Raw genomic sequence first — 5655 nt, 5'->3', positions numbered from 1 at the left:
GTCACTAGAATAAGGAGACAAGGCAGGGTTTAACTCTTTCTTCCTTATGCGGTGTCTGAATTACCATGGCTATTTTAAAAGGAAAGCAGCTCCTTCTGTGCAGGATATTTTGCTCGCGTATAAACTATGGCAGCAGCATGTCCTGGACAAGACAGGCTGAGCACGCCCTGCTCACCTGCTCCGACAGGCATGCTCCAACTGCAGAGGCTCCCTGGGGAAGATGCTCTGGGCTGGGTGTCCCTTTGCACTATTCTCTGGACCTGTACCTAGGAGCGACCAGAAGGAAAATCCCGTATTCATAGCCCTTAACCATACCCAGTACAGCTTGGAGGGTGTCGGCAGAGCAGAAATGCAGCGATTTGCAGCAGCAGAGCTTTTTAGCTGCAGTGAAGGAGGTGCAGAAAACAAGACAATGATCTGAAGGACTTTGTGCAACACGGGATCAATGATGGCTGGGTTTAAGCAATACAGTCTTATAGCAGCATAGATACTGCGTGAGTGACGGGGATATGCCAAGAATTCTGGAGGAAACCCCTGATGAAATGTAACCTGTTTATCAAGCTGTGTTCCCACCCTATCTCAGCATGTGGTCTTATTCCACCCTTTCCCCAGGACGAGAACTGGGGGGAGTGGCTCCATCCTCCATAAGGACATGGTGACCCTGTTCTTCTGGGCTCAGGGTTTGTCATGTAGGACTGAGCCCAGTTGATGTGCCACAGGGCGATGGCAGACATTCTCTAGTCCATGTCTTGCCCTGGCCCTGGCAGATGGGACTTCTTCTTTCCATAAAGGGTTAAACGTGAAGGCCTGGCATAACCAAGATGTGGCTCAGTTCCAGCCTGAACTCCAGCATCTGTCTATTGAGCTCAAGCTGTACAGACTCGGGCTCTGAGCTCATAAAAGCTCCCCAGTTCAGCCCCTGGAGCTGGCCGGTCACTTTAGATGCCAGGGTGCTTTGCTTTAAGACAGGCAATGCCACGAGGGCACCCTGCACTCCCTCCTGCACTTGCATGGGTCTTGGTGTCTGACTCCAGTAGTTAAGAAGATGAGTGATGTCATGTCAGGAGAAGCCGCCTTTTGATCTGTTCACTGGCAACTGCTGCAGCAGTGACATGGAGAACCTGCCACAAGGATTACGCTGCAGTGATTTGCCCCCATCCTTGACACGGCGCTGCAGCCTCCTCAGATATGGCATCAGGTTTCCAGAGGACTTGGCAGCAAGAGGATGTTGCTGTGCCTACAGCTTCTACTCCCTTGCACAGGGCTTCAAACACAATGTGCTTTACTGCATGGAGAGATCACAGCAAGCACCACCGGGCAGTTTTTTGTACCCTCCCCACCTTCCACTTGCATGTCAGGTGTGTAGTCAAGGGCTTTCATGTGTCTGTAAGCATCAGGAAGGGTTGCAAACAGTTCATCCTGGTCTCACTGATAGAAATAGCTCTCTGCAGCTTTGCTGGACCCTTAGCCTAGTGCAAGCAGCCAGGTTTTGCACTGGGGTCTAATTCAGCTCACAGTGAAATATTATCCACCTTTCCATCGACTGCAGTGAGACTTGGATTAGGTTTTCAGCTTATCTGCCATACTGAAGGCCAGGCATCTCTTCCCACCTCAGCTGCTCCTGCAGTCTTAAGGCTGCACTTTCTGGGGTACTCCTCTCTGCAGGCAGGAATAGTTGGAGGAACCAATTTGTAGATATTCCTGCCTGGGAGCAGGGCTGGGTTTCATCTCCCTTAACCGTTATGTGGAGTGTGTTCAACAAACTCTTTGATTTTCTCGAGCTCCTGGCTCCCACCGGGGAGCTCTGGGCTGGTACTCACCGTACTGAACTACTGTATCATAGAAATAATCTTTAGCCCCAAGCCTAATTCAGTTCACGGGCCGTGCTTCTCCAGGAGCCTCAGCCCAGCCTTTAGAATTGGACCTGTAGGGTTTCTGTACCCATAAATGGACCTGTCCTGACAGTGTGACCCTGGACATGCTGCCCCTAACATGCACCGTCCTCTTCAAGCTGGCATCAGCCTGCAACAGCACTGGTCTTCCCTTCGTCTGAATTGGGATGTTGCTTCATCTGCCTTCAGTAAGCCCAGACCACCGGTTCTGTATGGCTGAGTTGGGACTCCTCCAGGACTTCTCAGCAGTTTGGAACGGGTCCAGAAACACTCCTAGTCTTTTTCTGGAAATAGTCTCCAACAGCCAAGGTCTGTGTTTCTATTGCTTGGCTTGGACTTTGAGGGGCAAACAGACACTTGGGGAAGGTTTCCTGGAGAGTGATCAGGGCAGCACCTCGGGGTTTGCGGGAAAACTCTGCAGACTAGCTGGGGGAGACTGATCTAGAGGTCCCAGGGCTGCCATGGGATATGGCCCAGACCACGTGGCAGGCGTGGCTTGTGGCCCCCAGCCACTCCAGAGCTGCCCAGTTCTGCTACAGGATAGTAAAGACAAAAACGTAACCATGACAATCACTTAGTGAATATGATCAGAGTTCATTGCAGAGGAATTGTTGTTAAAACAGGCCTGGCAGTAACGATCCTGGCTGTGCAAGGGAACTGCTACTAGATCCATTTTACGATTGCTCAGCACTGTATGCAGGCAGCATGAGACCAGCCTGGTGCTGGCTAGGGAGACAGTCACAAGTACCCAGAGACTGGAGAATGCACATAAAGGCTTTAACTTGCTGGAATTAGGCTACAAACAGTTGTCTCGTTTGTCCCGGGAAAAAACATTTTATCCCAGAATAAAGTGCAATAGTCAAGTTGTCCATGTCTGCCGTACTGGAATAAACCTTAGAAAGGTTCACAGCATAAGAAGTGCTGATAGTTTGTCCTGGGACATCCCAGAGTGCATCTGAATGTTTGCCCCAGACTGGCAGAAAAGCGGCAGTGTGTTCAAAACTAAACCTGGATTAGAAGGGCAATGTGTGTACATGCCAATCCAGGGACTTTTCTATTTAAGGGCAAACTTAGGCACAATTTGTCCCAGGACAAATGCAACATCTGTGCCTATCGTTAGTAAACCTTGTGCTAGTTTTGTCCTTGATGTGCTGAGGCCATGTCACTGTGGAAGGCTGGCACAGAAAGGCAACGCATGACAGCGGGGCTGCTTGGGTCCAGGCAACATCTGCAGGACTGAAAAGTAGGTCTGGCATGTGAGAAACCTGGAGTCCAGAATATGGGTCACTGCTGATCTCAACCTGACTGAGCTTGCTAGCGTGCCGGAGAGACCGGCAGGGGATGGCAGATCACTTGAGAGACGTCTGGCCTCCTACAGTCTACAAATTCAGTCCAGCTGGAGGGGGAGATGCATAAGTTGTTATCAGCAAGAGAGAATCTGTGCGCTTATGTGGCGCCTAGAGCAAAACTCTGCTCTCCTTTGGTCATCTAAGGGGCCCTTTTGGCATTCGCATGCTGGCAGTAACTTCTTCCCTGCAGTGTGGACACACGCACTCCATGTTCATGCTGACGGTGGTGGCAGGCTCAGGTGCTGATGCAGCAACAGCTGCGCTGTGCCCTCACCCCTGCAAAGGTGCTGCCCAGGGCTGCAGTCCTAGTCACCCCCCCCCGGGTTATGCTCCTCTGTGGATGTGGTGCCAAGCTTGGGGAGAGTTATCTACAAAGCGCATGGATTGCAAGGGCAAGGATAGCACAGGGTAGCACATGCATTACAAGCATTGCTCCAGGCAAATAAGGTGGTATTTCTGTGGGTGCAGTGCACCTAGGAAGGCCACACAATAGGGAAAGAAGGGTGCTCTGGGGCCTCTGAACTACAACTCCCGTGAGGGTGTGCAACAGCTCAAGAGAACAGAGCAATGTCAATCTGACTCAGCTCGGTAGTTGGATTTGTTTCAGTTCAACAAACTGAGCTCCGATTCCGACTGAGCCAGCCTGACCCGAAGAGATTTTATTTGGATTTCCCTTTAAAAATGGCAGAAAACTTCCAGTTTGCAGCAACTATATTTTGCCGGGGAAAAACAATAATTAAAAAAAAACCCTCTGCCCAGCTCTTTGGCAGTGAAAGACCCCAGTTTTTTTTTTAGCTGTGTACCTGGGAAAACTGGGGTGTCCTCTAATAAGTGAAGGCTGTTATCTGACAAAGGAGGATTATACTGTAGAAGCTCCTAGTTGTAGGCTGGGCATTAACAGGATACACTTAACTGTTTGTCAGGAAGCAATAAAGTAATTTGAAGGAGACCGGGAGAGAGTGTGTGAGTTCCTGAGTCTGTGTTAAATCAAAGCATTAGATAAGCAAACACAGCGGTAATGAAGCCCAGTGCTGGGAATAGCACTGCCAAGTGGGTATGGCTAAGGCAGAGAAGGGAGCCAAGAATCTCAGGGAGCTGAAGCGAGTCCATCTAGAAAGTGGTTTGGATTCCAGCGGAGGGACGCTTGGTCAGGGGGTGACCCTTTCGGGCACCTAAGACCCCTTTTTTGTACAGGCAGATTGACAGGTGGGCTCTTGGCTTGTCAGCCCATCTCTCCAGGAGAGCTGGGCAGTGGAACCAGTGCGTGACGTGGCACCTGCGAGAGATTGACCCGGGAGGTTGGTTTACAACCAATTAGTCAGCCTGGAGTAGACTCCAGCGACTGGAGATGGGGTGGAGAAGGGGTAGGGGTTTCAGCACAAGCAATACATGGTCCAGATAAGAAATAATGCTGAGACCCTTTGAGTAGAGTGGGGGACAGTGACAGCTTGGAGTAAGAGCCCTGGTGCAAGTCACTAAAGCAGACAAATAACTTCAGCTTGTTTGAAGCAAGTGACTTGTATTAAGACACAGGCCTGGCTTCCACCCATGGGAAATCAGCTGTTTTGTATGCGTTAATAATGACAGCACCTGGCACAATGAAGTCTTGGTCCGTGCTGGGATCCCCACCAAAGTGTGGCCATGTAAATCCCTAGACAGAATGAGAAGGGCTCCTCTCTTCCCTCCCTGACTCTGGCTCTCCAGCTGCTCTGAGCGGTTGTCATCTGTAGCATTAGCTTCTCTATGATGCAGGGACACATCAGTGCAAAACGGCACCCAAGGCACAAGTGGCATCGGTGACTGGAACAAGCCTGGAGACTCTTCCTCATGGGCTTTACAGATGAAATGTCATGTCTTCCCTGTGCTCATTACCTCCGGGCATTTGGCGCTGCTGGAGAGAGGGCAGACACTTATCAAGAATCACCTGGTTGCATGTCTGTCCCAACAGGCTGGGATTACTTGGGAATAGCTGACAGATAATTGCCCTCTTAAATGGCTGGATACAGGAGTGATTTTCTTTGCCTTGTGCTATGCAGAAGTCAGATGATCATCCTAATGGTTCCTTCTGTCTTGCTTGTGAGTCTAGCAAAACAGCTTGGTTCAGCTTCAAGAACAAGGTAGACTTCACCCATCCAGTCAAGAGAAGACCGAGGGGGTTTGATAGCAGCCTTCAGCTCCCTGCAGGGGGTTGCAAAGAGCACAGAGCTGGCCTGGTCTCAGTGGGGACAGATGACAGGTCAAGGAGCAATGGGCTCCGGTTTGCAGCAAAAGAGATTGCGGTTGGATATTAAGAAAAACTGTCTCAGGAGGAGGGTGGTGAAGCACTGGAACAGGTTACCCAAAAAGGCGGTGGACTCCCCATCCTTAAATGTTTTGAAGACCCTGGTAGACAAAACCTTGGCTGGGATGATGTA

The sequence above is a fragment of the Crocodylus siamensis genome, chromosome 12, assembly GCF_052110815.1.
Source record: "Crocodylus siamensis isolate JL-2025a chromosome 12, ASM5211081v1, whole genome shotgun sequence".
Classification (NCBI taxonomy): domain Eukaryota; kingdom Metazoa; phylum Chordata; order Crocodylia; family Crocodylidae; genus Crocodylus; species Crocodylus siamensis.
This window is presented reverse-complemented; position numbering follows the sequence as displayed.